We start from the raw sequence: 17,579 nt of genomic DNA, 5'->3' as shown, positions 1-17,579 counted from the left end.
ATTTCTCCTTCTGCCAAGGCACTATCTTTTGCTTTGAGAATGTTATCTCCTTCCCCTTCATAGGTTGCACAGTCAGGTTTTTGCATGTCCTCAGCTGTGCATGGTTATGTAAGAATGTAGCCGGGTTTACTGTTTTACATCGCACCACATGGAAATGAGGGCTGGACAAGATAATTTTGTGTGCAGATGCCCTCTGCATGGTTAGTGTGGATTTTGATTGTTCTAGTATTACAAACAGTAAGTGCTCCACATATAATGTTACTGAGTACCCCATCACAATTGTGGAACTCTTTTCAATGGTGAAGGCTGTGGCAGCGAGAGCCTGTTCGCAAGCAAACTGTCCCTGCATGACAGAGTCAAGTGTGCCACTGTAATAAGCTAAAGGCTTGTGTCCCATGGACCTTTTCTGTGTTAGCACCGCTGTCATGAGGGTGCTATGACATGGGTGAAGAGGTACAATTCCTGAGCATAGTCTGGGGTCGCTAGAACCGGGGCTGTTGAAATCACTTCCTTCAGATCATTGAAGCTATTTATTATCTCTGTTGTCCACTGAATTGTTTTTCCCTCTTTAAGTGCCTCCTTGAGGCCTTGTAATAGTGACCTTGTATACACTGCATAGTCGAAAATCCAGGCCCTGCAATAGTTACAGAGCCCTAAGAATGTTTGCTTTTCTTTCACGGTTACTGGTTTAGGGGTGGTACTTACTGCATTTGCTCTGTCTGGGATTATTCTTTCCATTTTTGGAGATGAGCTGCCCCAAGTGCAGTACCTCTAGCAAACAGTATTGGAGCTTTTTCTTGACTACCTTGTTCCCTTTCTGTGCTAGCATCTGGAGTAATGCAATGGAGTCCCTCCTACAGCTCTGCTCGCTGTCGCTGCAGACCAGTAGGTTGTCTACGTAATGCTGTGAGGTACTGTGATTCTGGGTCAAGGGGCACTGAGAAGAATGCATTTTTCAAGTCCACTACAGTGAAATGGGTGGCCTGTTCGGGAATGCTGGACAGAATGGAGGCCGGGTTAGGGACAAGAGGACATTCGTTCTGTACAATGTCGTTAAGGCGGCGTAAGCCCTAGATCATCCTCCAACTGCCCCTGTTGCTTTTTGATTGGATAGATAGCATTGTTGCATGTTGACATTGGCACCAATGGGGGTCAGTTCCCAGTACTACAATCCTCTTGGCGGACACCTGCAACCCTTGATATGATATGATATGATATGGCATTTATAAAGCGTCTATACACAAGTGTTTCAAGGTGCAAAGAGGCAAGGGAGGGGGAACAGAGGGAAGACAGATACAACGATCTTACTAGGCCAGGTGAAATTGAGATCGCGCAAGTGCAGGGGAGGGGTGAAGGGGAAAAAGTGCAGGGGGAGGGTGCAGTACAGTGCATGGGATAAACAGTAAATAAATAAAGACAATAAATAAAAAGTGCAGCCAGCTGGTGGCAAGTGCAAGGGTAAGTGCAGACATCAGGTGTCAAGTGCAGGTAGGCGGCTGTAGGGATACAGAAACAATCCCTGAGTGCAAGGGTTACCAGGGGGGCAGTGCAGGTGTACAACAGGTGGGGAGGGGACCTGGACCCAAGATCAGAGGGTAGCCAGGTAACCAGTGCAGTTCAGTTTCAGCCAGGAGATCAGCAGAGGAGAGGAGGAGAGAAAACAGAAGCAAAGAGGAAGGTCTTGAGGTGCTTCCGTAACCATAGATGATTCTCCTCAAGTTTCAGAGAGGCAGGGAGGCTGTTCCAGAGGGAGGCCCCAGCAGAAGAAAGAGATCTACCACCAACTCATTGCTTGAAGAAGCGACTAACCCTGAGGGAGTTGGAGGCGGTTGAGCAAAGAGCTCGAGAGGAAGATATTTAGGAAGAGAGAGTTGAAGGTATTAAGGCCCCAGGCCGCAGAAGGCATTGGGACAATGTAGAGGGTTTTGAACTTAATCCTCGCTGCCACTGGGAGCCAGTGCAGAGATTTCAGTCCTGGAGAGATATGATCCCTGGGCTTGAGACCAAGGACAAGTCTTGCAGTCCTGTTTTGGATGAGTTGCAGAGGGCAGAGAGTAGAGGCAGGCAGATTTAGAAAGAGGCTGTTGCATTAGTCCAGCCTAGAGCGAACCAAAGCTCTGGAGACAGTGAGCTTTTGGGGGAAGGAGAGGAAAGGAAGAATACCTCTGAGGAGGTGCAGCTGGTAGTGTGACTTCTTAGAGACGTCAGAGATGTGAGGAGAGAAGGAGAGTGTGCAGTTGAAGATGATCCCGAGGAGGATGAACACGCCTAGGTCTAATGACAAGATGGTACCAGCAACCACTTCAGGGAGCGCAGCAGGTCAGAAAATGAAATCTGCAGGTACTCTCCATTCCTTCCCGGTAATTTGGGGTACAGCTCGGGCGAGCACTCTGATGCCATGAACAAACATGTCTGGGTTTACGGGTATCCCCATCACTACCATCTCACGAGCCACAGCATGTATTACTAGCAGGGCCCGGAGGGAGCACATGCCAGGGGGGCGCAGAAAATTCATCAATCTGTGAATGATATTGTCATGTTCATTTTGCTGAGCAGGTCCCATCCCAGTAAGTTTACAGGGGAGCTTTCAAAATATAGGAGGGGCGCTCGTACAACCTTTCCTCCGACCTTGACGTGTAAATCTTCTGTGTACGGAACCGTAACTACAGCCCCAGAGAATCCCTGTGTGTTGAGAGTTTTTCCTGATAGCGGTAAATCACCTTCACTTATTGTCATGCTCATGAAGTCAGGGGCACAGGCATGCAGGGGTCGCATGCACAGGAGACCTGGGTGGACACTGTCCTGGCACCTTTGGCACCAGGCTCATGAACAAAAGTAAACAAGAACATCCATTTAACATCAAAAAGCTGTTATTATGGACATAGCACTTCATATGCATTAACCTTGAACATTCCCTCCATTAAGCAGGATGCATTAACCTCAAACATTCCATCCATTAAGCAGCCCCAAGAGTATTCTTGGGTGTGGCTGCTAATGGATTGCCTTCGCACATGCTCACTCCCTAGGAGTGGCAGGGTGTGGCTGTTAAGCCAGCCCTAATGGGCGTGCCCACGATCTCAGCTATATAAACTGCCCCGATCCTCAAGACAGACGCTCTGCGTTATTCTGCACTTGCAAGCAGCGTAACGCTCACCGTCGCCTGAGGTCAGACTTACCTTTGAAGATCCTGCTTCCTGGACATCCTGCTTCCTGCCAGCATACTTAACAACTGGGGGAAGCTGTTCTTACCTGTACATCTCTCCGGCGAACCAAGTATTCATCTTTACACTTTCCGGAATGCCGATATCTTCATCTTGGCACCGCAGCAGGACATGCTCCATCGTCGACAGCAGCGCCTGCAAGGAAAAACAGAAGACAAGGTTAGACATCGAAAAAACAGTCAGTTTAAGGTTGCGCTTCGCCATACTTTGCGCTTTCCTCAAACCATCACTTACCTGCTGTCGAACATTGCGGTAGCATCCATCTTCCATCCGGCCGCATCTCGTGTCTCACAGCTCATTGAAGCCGCATTTCCATTTAAGGGAAGAAAACAAAAGAGAGACATTATTGCGGGCATAAATAGGAGCAACATATAAAGACATTAAACAGAATGAACAGCATCATAAGAGCTCAAGAAAGACTTACCAATCATAAAGAGAAGCATAGTCGCAGCTGGACTGGACTAATATTTATCAGAGATCAGTGAAGGAACTAGATCCCATTTGACGCGCCCCTGCCAGAAGTAGCAGGATGGAGAGCTTATCTTCCATACTTCACAGGTGAGCTTTATGGGCTGGCGTATGATCCTAGAAACCCTACTTTGAGGTGAAGGGTTCGAGAGTTACAACAATCACAGTTTGGCGCACTCACACACTCTTATCTTCACGCAGGCACAGTATCACCACGTACTACAGCTCACAGAATTTCGACTGAGGGAGAGGACTGAAGTGGGTGATTCAAGTTCAGGGAGGGCTGCAACCATGCCCCAACGCCTCCGCAGAGACCAGATGAGCGTAACACTTATGCATGACTTTTCCGCCCCCAAGTCCACCATGAGGATAAATTGCTTATTTCCTATCTCTGCCCCCACCAGTGGTTCCTCTTCTGGATGCAAGGTCATCGATAGTACTGGACATGCAAGTGCTCTCTGTGGGCTGTCCGAGTCAGGATAGGTGTCTGTCCCCGGGAATGAGAATGGGTTTCCTCCTACCAATGTGGCCCCCTGATACAATGCTGCTGCTCCGTTGGGTGCAGTGGCGAACGGGTGTCTGTTTCCCTCGGCCTGTGGGTTGCGGTGGGGCTGGTGTTGCTACATGGCCTCCTGCTGTGGCGGTGGGTGGTATAGGCTGGGTATTGGGGAGGTAACTGAGTGTATGCCTGGTGTATCTCGTATGGGATCGTTGACGACCCCTGAATGGGCCGTTGTCGGCTCCGTGGGTGGGGGCACCCATAGGTTGTTTGATTGTCACCGTAGTTCCCTCCCTGTCTGTTGCGACATTCTCTAGAAAAGGGACCCCACCTCCCACATGACCAACTCTGCCCTTGCCCGCCACCCCTTGGTCCCTGTCTACTGAATCCCCCTCCTCTTTGCCCACGGAACCCACCTCGTCCCCGTTGCAGCCCTCCTTGAAAAGTGTTAGTATCCTCCCCACTGTCCCTGTCCATTGTCTGCCCATCCTGTTGCAATCCTTGCTTGTGTGGCAACAGAGGCAAACCTTTCCTCTCCCCTCTGTTCTGGGGGCGGCACCCCTGATACCGCTGCTACTTTCACCAGTTTATTTTTAACTAGTTTCACTTCCTCCACCTGCCTTCTCTGAATAGTTTCTTTTTCACGCTCTTTGATCCTTCTACAATGGTGCACTGTGATACTTTGAAACCCTGGCCAACCCTTTGCTTCCACCCGGGCTAGTTTATCAAGCGCCATCTACACTTCCTTAGGCAGCCCCCTTTTAACAATGAAATAAAACAAAGATGTTGATTGATCCCAGGCGCTGCTCGTTTCTGCTCTCCACATATCTTGAACCCTAAGAATGTACTGCACAGCGTCTTCCTCGTCCCCCATGGTGCATTGCATGATCGATTGTAAATCGGGGGTGTCCAGGAAAGTCCTCCGCAGTGCATCCCAGACGCGCTCCCTGATATTATTGAATGATGCCCCATCATGGGCGTCGTTGCTTAGTGTTACACCCGGGTACCCTGCTTTCACCCACACGGTTTCTGCCTGGTCTCCCACCGCTGTCACTAACAAGCTTTCGATGTCCCCTAGAGCAAGGGGCACCTCTGCAGTGTGTTTTTCAAAAGCATAAATCCATGTTCCTGCCCCGCAGTGAGTTGTGGGAGGGCCTTGAGAAGATTGTTTTTGTCCATTTGCGCCCACGGAACATAATGAGGGTATCCTGCGCCTTTATGAATTAAGGGCATTTTTAATTTCGTTTTCCCTTTCCCAGTTTTTACAACACTTCCCTTTTTCCTTGCCAATGCTATCCTCCCAAAGCGTTCCCTTATTCTCCCATCCCACAGGCTTTCTACTCTAGGCGTGGTCGTGGGTGCTTGCTCTGACCCTCCCGTTGCCCCTTCTTCGGTATCCTCAAAATCACTGCAGTACTCCTCATCCCCTCTCCGGGACCCCACATTCTCATACCCCAGGCTATCTGTCTCCCCCTCCCGTTCTACATGTACTGCTCTTAGGGGCGCACTGTCAATCTGAACAGGAAGTCACCAGACCTCCACTCATCCCAAGGCGGTATGGGAGGTTTCCCTGGGGGCAACACTGGAACCTCTGTCGCTCTTGCTGTCACACAGGCTGCTCTTAATCTAGCTAATTATGTACGTGTAGTGGCCAATGCCACTTCAAGGTCTCTGGCGCACACCTCTGTATGAGTGGACACTGACGGGGGTACAATATATGGTGGAGGTGGGGCTATGCTGGGGTCAGCTAAAATAGTTCCCCCAGATACATATGTCAGATTAGTGTACCCCTATGGTGGTCGTGTAGCTAGCGAGTAAATCCCCTCTTTTTCTCCGCGGTCTTCTCACTGTCTCCTGTACTAGAGAGTTTCCCATTGTCTGACGTCATCCCGTCCCTCTGTGGGGCCTCTGTTTACTCAAACATCCTCCAGAGGTCCAATATCTATTGTCTATTTTGCAATGGTCTCCCTTTATAGTTTGCAGTCAAGTATGTGGACATATGGTCTAAAGCGCACCTGTCAAATGACCCCCCCCCCTGGCCAGGAGTAGGGCATTCCTTCTCCTTTAGTCTTGGTCACCCATTGATTGTGGTATTTCTTCATTTTTGTCACAATACAGGGGTAAGGCTTTACATATATGATCTAGGGGTGTGTCTGTACCCATGGCGATGCTCAGTCAGTATCTTGTCAGAGGTGTTTGTGTATAATTATTATTCCAAGGCCAAAAAATGCAATTCACCCAATGTCACTTTAAAACATATACTCTCATTGCACCTATGCGGTCAATCAGTGCGGTCAGAATATTTGTAACAAAAAGACATTAATTTCATCTCTTTCCTTCCCCTTTAGGGCATTTTCTTTCACTCTCTTCACACTCCCCTCATTTACTCACGCATACACACCACACACACCCCTCATAGGCCTCCTCCGTACACATAAAATGAAAATACGCTAACAAAATAAACTAAAATAACAAGCTAAAGCAACAACCACTACTTTTTTCGAGCTCCTAAATTTCCTTTTGTATTGATCTCCCGCACTGGTCGAGACAGTGCACTGTGGCGCCACCTTCTCCTCTCACTCGGGAAGGCTCCCGTATTCCTCTTTCCTTATCCTTAATATATCACAAAAAATAAAATGAATAAAAATGGCCATAAAAACTTCCACACTCAACAAGTCAAATGAAACTTTCACTTCCATTCACTGCGTGTTCACCCGTTTCACACTGCTCCTCATCTCCACCCGAACTATGTTATTCCTTGCAGGCTATACTCACGTTTTCACGTTATTCTCAGAAATCCTCTGTTCACGGGGAATCCTGCAATAGGCCTGGGCCTCTCCCTGGGGCTGTACACCGCTTCAACAAGCAGGCGGGACTTCTGCAAAGACGGCATGCGCAAGTGCCACTGCTGTGTAAGCGTTTAGGGGACTGGTCACCGTAGGTGGGCACGGCCCATCCAGAGAGGCTGCCTGGGGACCGCTGCAAGTGCGGGAGCTATGGCATCACATCGGGGTCACCAAATGTAGGCAAGTACCTCTATGCGCACACTCCAGAGTAAAAACAGCCCACTGGGGAAATATGCCAGGAGATAGCGTTGCAAGGATAACAAGGTTTAATTGTACAGAATACAAAAATCAGCCAAGGACTCTGCTGCTCGATAGCTCTCTGACTCTAACAGTTACAAACATGGACTTAAGAAACCAGACAGCAGTATCTATATGGTCCACAATGGGTGCCACTGATTGGAGGCACCCTCCAAATGGGCCTGCTCCATATGGGCTGTCAGGCAGTAATTGGTTTGTTTTCACCCGCCGATCAGGATCCACATGGGTCAGCTGGGCTCATCCTCGCAGTGAAGGTCGGGTCACAAATTAGACATTGTTTCTATCTAAGCTAAACATACAAAGCATGAATATTAACTCATTATGGCAGGCACCTGGGTGGCACGGGAAGTGGTGCAAAGCAAGAGGGAGGATAAAATACAGTCATGCTGAACCGTACATTCAGGGTTTCATTAATGCTGCAGTTCCCGCCCTCAAAGTCTTCACTCTGGGGTTTGATATTTAATGCATCCCCCTAGTACTTCATGTTACATGGGTATGTGTTGTTGCTTAGAAGAAATATAGCAGCGCATTCTTAGATCTCCTGTGGACACTTGATGAGGGTTGGGACTTGGGGGTCGCATGCATGTCAAGGAATGTAAAGGTGTGGGGGTCGAGGCAGTGGGGTGAGTCTAGCTCCGACCTGGCTGGGTTAGGGTGAGAGGCCTCCTGGTAGGTTGGTGGAGATGATTGGATGCAGCGCGGAGCCTGGTGTTGTCTCACACTCTTGCAGGGTGCATTCCTGTCAAAAGTACTAAATATTCGCAACATTAAAGGAACGAGAGGGAAGTGGACTTCCGTGGGAACAGGGAACAGGGCTCTAACGGAGCCAGCACGTTGTGTGGAGATTAGGCCTTGTGAACCAAGAATGTGAGCAACGCGAGCCTGCAGCTTATCCTTTCTGGGCCTGATGCAAAATGGAGTTGTGGGCTATGGGCCTTCCTAGTGCTGTGCACCTACCTCTAAGCACTGCAGGCCTCTATATTTTTCCCTATGATGCAGATTGCTCCCCCCTTGTATGTTAGATTGCCTCATATGGTATTCGGCGTATTTGGAAGCACCTGGGGGGGTGGGACAGGCCCATTTCCATCCCAACATTCCACCCTTTTGTTACTTCTATAGTAACAAATTCTCCCCACCCCCGTATTTCTGCTCATTTGCGTGCCTTTCTGCCTCATTCCAAGCGGGTGTTCCCTTTATAGGAATCCATGCTCTGCATACACTTCTTAAGCTTTCCCCATGTTGTGCATACTGTTCAAGTGTGCAGGACGTGTATAAGCATCCCCATCCCCTGCTAATTCCACCCATTATACCTTGTCATTTTTAGGGTCCTTGGTAGGCACAATGGCCATGTTGTACAGGATGTCTACCCCGTCACCAAGCGGGAGGGCGAGCATGTGTTATTTGGAGCCATCGTTCTGTTCTGTTTGGGTGTCTATTTCTTGTGTATCACGAGGTACCTTATTACTACTATTTCCAATTGGCATCATCATCATTGCGCTAATAGCCACAGCTTTGGCACAACACTGGAGACCCAATTGAAACGTGCAAAAGATCACCAAGATGACCACAAAGATAGGAACCAGCATCTTCACCAATGTTCTGAGCCATGATGGAACCCAGTTAAAGGCCATGGTGAACCAATCTTCTTCCTGGACCCCAGCTTCTTTTCTCATGATATGATATGATATGATATGGCATTTATAACACACCTATACACAAGTGTTTCAAGACGCGAAACAGCGCACCCCTAGTTCGTGTACCGTGGCAATGACATGTGATAGTGTCCCATTTTCAGTGTCTTCAGAAGGTGCGAATGTGCAACATGAACTTCCGATCTTTTTGCAAACACCACCCACCATAGCCGTTAGGAGGTCCAGCACGTACATATATTGCATTACCATTAGCCTGAGGGCCCTTAGCTCAACTTTTATAACATTGAACCCTTCTTCTGTATCGTTTGCCAGTGGCATCAGTTCCGATCTAACTATCTGGAGCCATTTTGCATTGGCCCTTGTTTGGATGCTTGGGTACTAGTGATGCGAAAAATGTCTCTGCTGAGTTGTAGAGCTTATATTCTTCCAGTATTTGTGCAAGCAGGTCAGATGAGTCTTTGGATATGTAGTTCGATGCTCTCCTTCGTCGGTGCAGCTGGCCAAAAGTGGGCAGTGTTGATGGTTGTTTAGTGAGTTCTTCGATGGGGTGTGCATTGGTAACTTCGGGCAGGACATCCCCTTTAGGTGCTCTTCTGGCACGACTAGTACGCCAGAGTGCAATGTGGCTAGCGAATAATAGCCCCTCCCAGAGGGTGGGAGGTGCAAGTACTCTTGCTGCCCGCAGATCCAGTTATAGTCTATTAGTGTAGCTGTGCCTTTCCTGAATTTGGGGATCATGACAGTTTTATTACATTGAGTGTTCATCCCAACTGCAACTGTCCCTTCGCTGAAAAAACAAAGTTTGTATGATTTTGGTGGTTGTATCTTTATGGGCCTCTCGAGTGTTGTGACCCATGTTAGCTTTGCGATATGTTAAGCCCATGTTTGCTTGCAGGCCTGTGCTATGAGCACTGCGATTTCTTCGGTGCCCTCTGTTGTCCTTCTGCCCTGCACAGATACATTGATTCTTGCCATTCATTGTTAACATATCTTTTCCCTTCAGTGTTCAGGTCTGGTTCTTTGAGGCATTTAGGATTACTTGAGCTTGTCTTGCATTTCCATAGGTCGGGTTTAAGAAGCTCTAGGTGGACGTTGCCTGCCTGAGAAATGCCCTGGATCCTACATAGTGCAAGATGAATCAGACATTGTGTGTTTACCATGGGTACTTCTTGTGGAACTAACACCTTGGGTGCCGTAGATGCTTGCAGTATTAAGGAGCAAATGTAGCAACTGCCATTAGTCATTCGTCTTCCCATCACACTCATATCGGAGTACCAACTATTTGAGTGCTCTGGGTGGCTGCCGTCTCCCACCTCATCAAATTCTAAGCCATGGTACACATCATAGTTTTGTTGGCACACTTGTCTTCTTTTCTTGTTACTACGCAAGGTTAACCTTTTTCTCATAGCTATTGTTTCTTTAGTGTTATTACATGTTCTGTCATTACCTGTTGTGGGTTGGTAGCTGCTACTACTATATCTCATGACATTTATTAGCATTCCAAAACTCTCAGTTATTGGTGTTGGCATACTCACATTCAGTCTTTTATTCACTTTAGGAATGGAGGTGGAGTGCATAGAATAGAAAAGGTGGAACTTGGGACACTGGGAGTTATTACAGTTACATTTGAGGATAATGTAGTAACATTGAAGGATAATTGTGTTTTATTTTTGTATAGGTTTGTAATGTTCAACGGTGTACTCCCCATTCCAGTTCCATTGTGTCCATCCCAAGTCCACTTATTCCCTTACCCAAAAAAAGGTAGCAGGCGCCCCTCTCTCGAAAGAACAAGGCATGATAACCTGTTCAGTGGTTATTAACCACATTGAGAGTTCGCAGCCATTGCTTTTTGCTCACTGTACCTTCACAGATGGGAAATATCCATTTGCATATCAGTCTTTGTCCCGCCCACAAGGGCAGTCCAGCACCGAAATGCTATGGCAATTCCTCTCTGAACAAGAGTACCATCAGCAACCCCATACACGTGTTTCAGCCTTGTTGGGCATCATCAGTGAGGTGAAGCTGAGCCTCTCTAAGCACAATGAGCAGGGAGTCCACTGCTGGTTGCCCCCAGGTAACCTAGGGTGACCAACCCCAAGTTCCTTTCATAAATACAAAAAAAGGTAGCAGGCGCCCCTCTCTCGAAAGAACAAGGCATGATAACCTGTTCAGTGGTTATTAACCACATTGAGAGTTCGCAGCCATTGCTTTTTGCTCACTGTACCTTCACAGATGGGAAATATCCATTTGCATATCAGTCTTTGTCCCGCCCACAAGGGCAGTCCAGCACCGAAATGCTATGGCAATTCCTCTCTGAACAAGAGTACCATCAGCAACCCCATACACGTGTTTCAGCCTTGTTGGGCATCATCAGTGAGGTGAAGCTGAGCCTCTCTAAGCACAGTGAGCAGGGAGTCCACGTCTGGTTGCCTCCAGGTAACCTAGGGTGACCAACCCCAAGTTCCTTTCATAAATACAAAAAAAGGTAGCAGGCGCCCCCTCTCCTGGGGGCAACCAGACGTGGTCTCCCTCTCACTGTGCTTAGAGAGGCATCAGCTTCACCTCACTGATGATCCCCAACAAGGGTGAAACACGTGTATGGGGTTGCTGGTGGTACTCTCGTTCAGATTGGAATTGCCATTGTATTTCGGTGCTGGACTGCCCCTGGGCAGGACAAAGACTGATATGCAAATGGATATTTCCCATCTGTGAAAGGCACAGTGAGTAAAAGCAGTGGCTGCGAACTCTCAAGTGGTTAATAACCACTGAACAGGTTATCATGTCTGTTCTTGCGAGAGAGGGGCGCCCGCTACCTTTGTAAAACTAAAATTATTCCCTTACCCCCCTTCTTTTAGATGGCCAGCCCAGATAAAAGACTTTCCCCAATAAATGCCCAATGCAAACATTAAAATTGTAAATAGAATAGCTGTAGGCTATTGTAAAACTAATTCTATTCCTACTTCTATCTACAGTTGAGGAATCTCTCAATGGTGTCATCTCCATCATTGTTGTACCTGCGGAGAGAGGAAAAAACGGGGCAGGCAGAAGGGGTAAGGGGTTTGGACAAGAGGGAGAGAGAGAGAGAGTGAGAGATAGTTTTTAGTTTATGTAGCTCATTCTCTAGCAGCAACGCATGTACTGTATTCATTTTTAACATGCACAGATATGGGTAGTGTAGAGCTACTGTGTTGAGGTGGTATTGTTGTTTTCAGTAGCGTAGAGCTACTGTGTTGAGGTAGTATTGTTTTCAGTTTGTGTGTCTGTTGTGCTGTTCCGTGGTACTCTGTGAACGCCTGAGGTGTATCTAATTTCGAAGGGATTGTGTCCTCCGACGTATTCCTTATCTATGATATTTGTATCTCCAGCTTGCTGGCCTCGGAAAAAAAAATATCCCAGTAGAGGGTGCTGTGCGTCGACGTCCGTCGAGTAGGTGTTCCTCGACAGCCACCGTATCGACGCCGACGTCATCATGCCTATAAATGGCCACGCGCAGCGTCCGTTGCTCAGTTCCGTTTTTCCGTGCTTCGTGTGCCTCGGAATACCGTTGCTCAGTTCGTCAGTCAAAATATATTCATATTTCCTCGAGAAAACCGACTCGTACTCGATGGCTTCCTCCTCCGACCCGACGACTCCTCGGTCAGGTTTCAAAAAATGCCAAGACTGTGGGAAGAAAATGTCGTTGACGGATCCTCACAGGATCTGTTTGCGGTGTCTGGGAATCGAACACCAGTGTTCGGAGTGTGAGGAATGCCTATCCATGACGGCGAAAGCCTTGAAGGAGCGTAAGGGGAAGCTCGAGAGAGGTAAGTCAGTTTTAACTTCCTCGAAAGTTTCCGCGGTAGAGTCGAGACATTCGTCTCCTCACCGTCGAAAGCATTCTCGGTCTAGGTCTCGAAGTGGCTCCCACCACTCGTCGAGGTCTAGACACTCGAAAAAGAGACGTAGAAGATCTCCTTCGTCGTCGTCTTCTAGTTCCCCTGAAAGAGTACATTGCCCCACAAAACACAGCTCTCAGGCTGAGTGGGAGGAATTCAGAAAAAAGATGCTAAGCGTCTTCGAGAAAGCGGCCTCGACACCCCTCGAAGTCAGCGTCGGGTGATACCCCGGGTGAAAAGCCCAAAAAATCTAAATGCCGCGAGTCGAAGCACCCGGCGAAAGAGTCGACCCGAAAGCGCCATGAGCCATCGGGAAGTAAAGCATCTTCGACGCCATCGTCGAAAGTCCCTTCGAAGCATAGATCGGCACCATCGACGCCGTTATCGAAGGGTTCTTCGACGCATCCGTCAATTGAGTCGACACCGACGTCGACGCCGACGCCGATAAAAGAAAAAACCACGGCTACTCCACAGCCAACGGTTAGGCCAAGAGCTTCCGACACGACGCTGAGAGCATCGTCGACATCCTCGAGCAGGGTTCCAATCCTTTCAAGTTCTACGGGGACTCTTCCAGTTTTCTCAACGCCTTTGACTGCGCCTTTGAGGATTTTTACATCGGTGTCGACGACATTGACCTTTTCAAGGCCAGTGATGATGGCTCCTTCTGCTTTAGAAATGAGTTTTGTCCCTTTTCACTCAGAACACCCCCCTTTAACCTCAATTTATGAGGAAAGGGAAGACTCAGATCAAGAAAGGCCTTTTGACCTGCAGAGGACCACATCACCTGAACAAGAGACTTTTGACCCTGAGGAAAGAAGGTTGAAAGACCTTCAGGATGTATTAAAGGAAGCAAGTGGTTTAGACACTTCCCCTGAAGTGGAATTTGTCAAATTAGACCCAGGGGAACATGCTGAAACCCCTTATAGAACCCTAATGTCAAGAATCATAGAATTCATGGGTTGGTCTGCACCTTCACCTGTTTTTCAGCAGGATGACCTCACTGACATTTTGGATAAAGGTCCACAGGAGGATCCTGTGGTTCCATTTCACTCTGCTTTACAGAGAAATATTTTAACTAACTGGGAAACTCCTGAAGTTATCCCTGCGGTTAACAAGAAGTTGTCAGTGAAATATAGGGTATCTGCTTCTGACCCTGAATACCTATCTAAACACCCTACTCCGGAGAGTCTGGTGGTCCAGGCTGCAACTTCATCAGGCAGTACATCTGCAAACCCCACTGCTCCACAGGATAGGGATGATAAAACATATGATGCCATGACTAAGAAAGTCTTCTCGGCCTGTAGCATGGCTTTAAAATCTATTAATGCGACTTGTACGCTCGCTAGGTTCAGCCACACTCTTTGGGGGTGTGCTTCATCAGCGGCTGACTGCCTCCAGGAAGGAGAAGAAAGGGACGCATTTTTAAATATCATCAGAGATGATAAAGATGCAATGTGTGAGTCCCTTCAAACTGGCATTGATTCTGCTGACAGTATCAGCAGGGCCATGGCGGCAAGTACCACAATCCGCAGGCATGCGTGGTTGAGAAAGTCCGGCTTTGCTTCTGACGTACAGGCCAGACTTTTAAATATGCCCTTTGACGGCTCTTCCCTGTTTGGTAAAAAGGCGGATGACAGTTTGGAAAAACTGCAAACATCTAAAGCAGCAGCCAAGTCACTAGGAGCTGCAATCCGCCAAACTAATATTCGTCCCTCAGGATCCTCTTGGAGAGGAAGGTCCTTTCGCTATTATTCCTCATATGGAAGAGGCAGAGGACGGCCGGCTCAAAGAGGCCAAGGAAAATGTACCCGTGGTGGACGGGGTAGAGGAAAGAAAGCCGCATCAGCAGGAGCAGGAGCCGCTTTACCTTCGGCAACTGCATCAGCCGCTCCCAAACCACTCTGAGGTCTCCCATCACAAGGCACCTGTAGGGGGCAGGTTAACTCACCATCTGACGGAATGGCAGGATATTACGTCAGATGCTTGGGCATTGGAGACAGTTGCCCAAGGTTACTGCCTGCCTTTTCTACACATCCCTCAGAGCCATCCACCGGGGAACAGCTCTCTGAAAGTGCCGGATCCGCTCCTCTTGCAGGAAAGTGTAGACCTGCTAGAGAAAGGTGCCATAGAACCGGTACCTGTAGCGGACAGGAACAAGGGCTGGTACTCCCCCTAATTTCTCATACCAAAGAAAGACGGAGGACTGAGACCCAACCTGGACTTACGAGAATTGAACAAGTTCCTCAGGAAGGACAAGTTCAAGATGGTAACTCTCTCTCAGATCCTTCAGGCCCTCCAGCTTCAGGACTGGTTGGTATCTCTGGACCTTCAGGATGCTTATTTCCATGTGCCAATCCATCCCAAGCACAGGAAGTACCTGAGGTTCGCAATTGGCAACTCTCATTATCAATTTCGAGTTCTGCCATTTGGGCTGACCTCCGCCCGAGGGTCTTCACCAAGCTAATGTCGGTTGTGGCTGCAAGTCTAAGGAGGGAAGGGATTCACGTCTACCCCTACCTGGACGATTGGTTGATCAGAGCAGTTTCTTCGGAACAAGCTCGGATCCAACTAGATTATGTTTGCCACTTCCTTCACAAGCTGGGCTTCTCCCTCAATTTAAAGAAGTCACAGATGATACCATCACAGAGACTCCAGTTCATTGGAGCAGTCCTGGACACGTCCCTGGGAAAAGCCTCGCCACCAGAGGTGAGGGCTCAAGATATTCTGCAGATGGTCACCAGGTTTCAAAATGCCCAACGTCTCCCAGCCTACGACTTTTTGAGGTTGCTAGGCCTCATGGCATCCTGCATATCCCATGTGCCAGAGGCTCGCCTGAGAATGAGATCCCTTCAGTGGGCACTGAGGACTCAGTGGTCACAATTCTCAGGGAGGATGATAGATCTCCTCCGGATTCCGGACAAGGTAGCCCACGACCTTCAATGGTGGGCCTATCCAGAGAACATCTTGAAAGGAGAACTGTTTTGGCAACCATGGCCGGAGATAACAGTAGTCACAGACGCCTCATTCACAGGGTGGGGAGCCCATGCCAACGACTTGACCATCAGCGGTCGTTGGTCTCCATCGGAGTCCAGACTACACATCAACCTGTTGGAGCTGAGAGCCATCAGACTGGCACTGAAGGCTTTTCTGCCATCTGTACGGGGGAGAAACGTCCTGATAATGACGGACAATACAGTGGCCATGCACTACCTCAACAAAAGAGGAGGCGTAGGGTCACTGCCACTGTGCAGAGAGGCGATGCAGCTCTGGTTTTGGGCAATTCAGGAAGGAATCTCTCTATCGGCAATTCACCTAGCCGCAGAGAAGAACTTGACAGCGGACGCTCTGAGCAGGCAGAACACAGTCTCCCACGAGTGGGAGATAGCTCAGGAAGTCCTTCAAGTGATCTTCGCCCTTTGGGGAACCCGACAAGTGGATCTGTTCGCCACCAGTATCAACAGGAAGTGCGACAGATTTTGCTCAAGGGAATTTCCCCCGAGAGGAGCTCTAGGAGACGCGTTCGTAGTGGACTGGGAGTTCCCACTTCTTTACGCGTTTCCTCCGGTCCCTGTCATGCCTCAAATGATCAGGAGGTTGAGAAGGTTTCGGAAGACCATGATCCTAATTGCCCCGGAATGGGCCAGGAGAACGTGGTACCCGGACCTTCTAGACATGTCCATCCACCCTCCAATTCATCTACCGTACAGAGAGGATCTTCTCTCGCAGAAGGGAGGTCAGGTTCTCCATCCAGCCATCAAGACCCTCAACCTTCACGCTTGGTATCTGAAAGGTTGGGGTACAAGGATTGGGACCTTCCAGATGACGTCATGGAGGTGTTGCTTTCGGCCAGAAGGCCAGCAACTAAAACTCTATACCGCTGCCGTTGGAATAAATTTTGCAGCTGGTGCAGAGAAAAGATATGCGAACCCTTTTCATGTGGTACACCTGCGGTGTTATCCTTCTTACTTTATTTGGCAAATTCAGGCCTTCAAGTTGGCACTATTAAGGGCTATCTCGCAGCGCTATCGATCTTTAAGCGCACTGCAGAGGAGCCTTCATATTTCCAAATTCCATTGGTAATACAATACCTGAAAGGTATAACTAATGTTTACCCTCCAAGACCATTCCAAGTTCCCTTATGGGACTTAAATCTAGTTTTAAACTTCATAAAGGGTGCTCCATTTGAACCACTCCACTCTTGTTCATTGAAGTTTCTCACGCTCAAAACTGTTTTATTGGTAGCATTAACATCTGCTAGAAGGATTATCGAGATACAAGCCCTATCTTGTAAACCTCCTCATACAATTTTTCACAAGGACAAAGTCGTTCTACAGGTGAAGCCTAACTTCCTCCCAAAGGTAGTTTCTGAATTTCACATTACTCAGAAGATTACTTTGCCTTCATTCTATCCTCCTCCTCATCCGGGGAAAGAGGAAGAGAGACTACACAGGCTGGACCCTAAGCGAGCCTTGAGTTTGTATATCAGTAGACTTGCTAAAATTAGACAAGCAGACCAACTCTTTGTAGGTTACGCAGGACATACGTTGGGATTACCAATAACCAAACAAACCATCTCCAGATGGATTATTTTAGCCATTCTGGAATGCTACAAACTGGCAGGGAAAGAGCCCCCTCAAAATCTAAGGGCTCATTCGACCAGGGGTATCGCAGCCTGCTCAGCTCTTCAAAGAGGGGTACCAATTCGAAACATATGTGCGGCTGCCACATGGTCGTCCTCACATACCTTTACCAAATTTTAT

Source organism: Ambystoma mexicanum, chromosome 6p, assembly GCF_040938575.1.
Source record: "Ambystoma mexicanum isolate Mex_15411 chromosome 6p, UKY_AmexF1_1, whole genome shotgun sequence".
Lineage (NCBI taxonomy): Eukaryota > Metazoa > Chordata > Amphibia > Caudata > Ambystomatidae > Ambystoma > Ambystoma mexicanum.
This window is presented reverse-complemented; position numbering follows the sequence as displayed.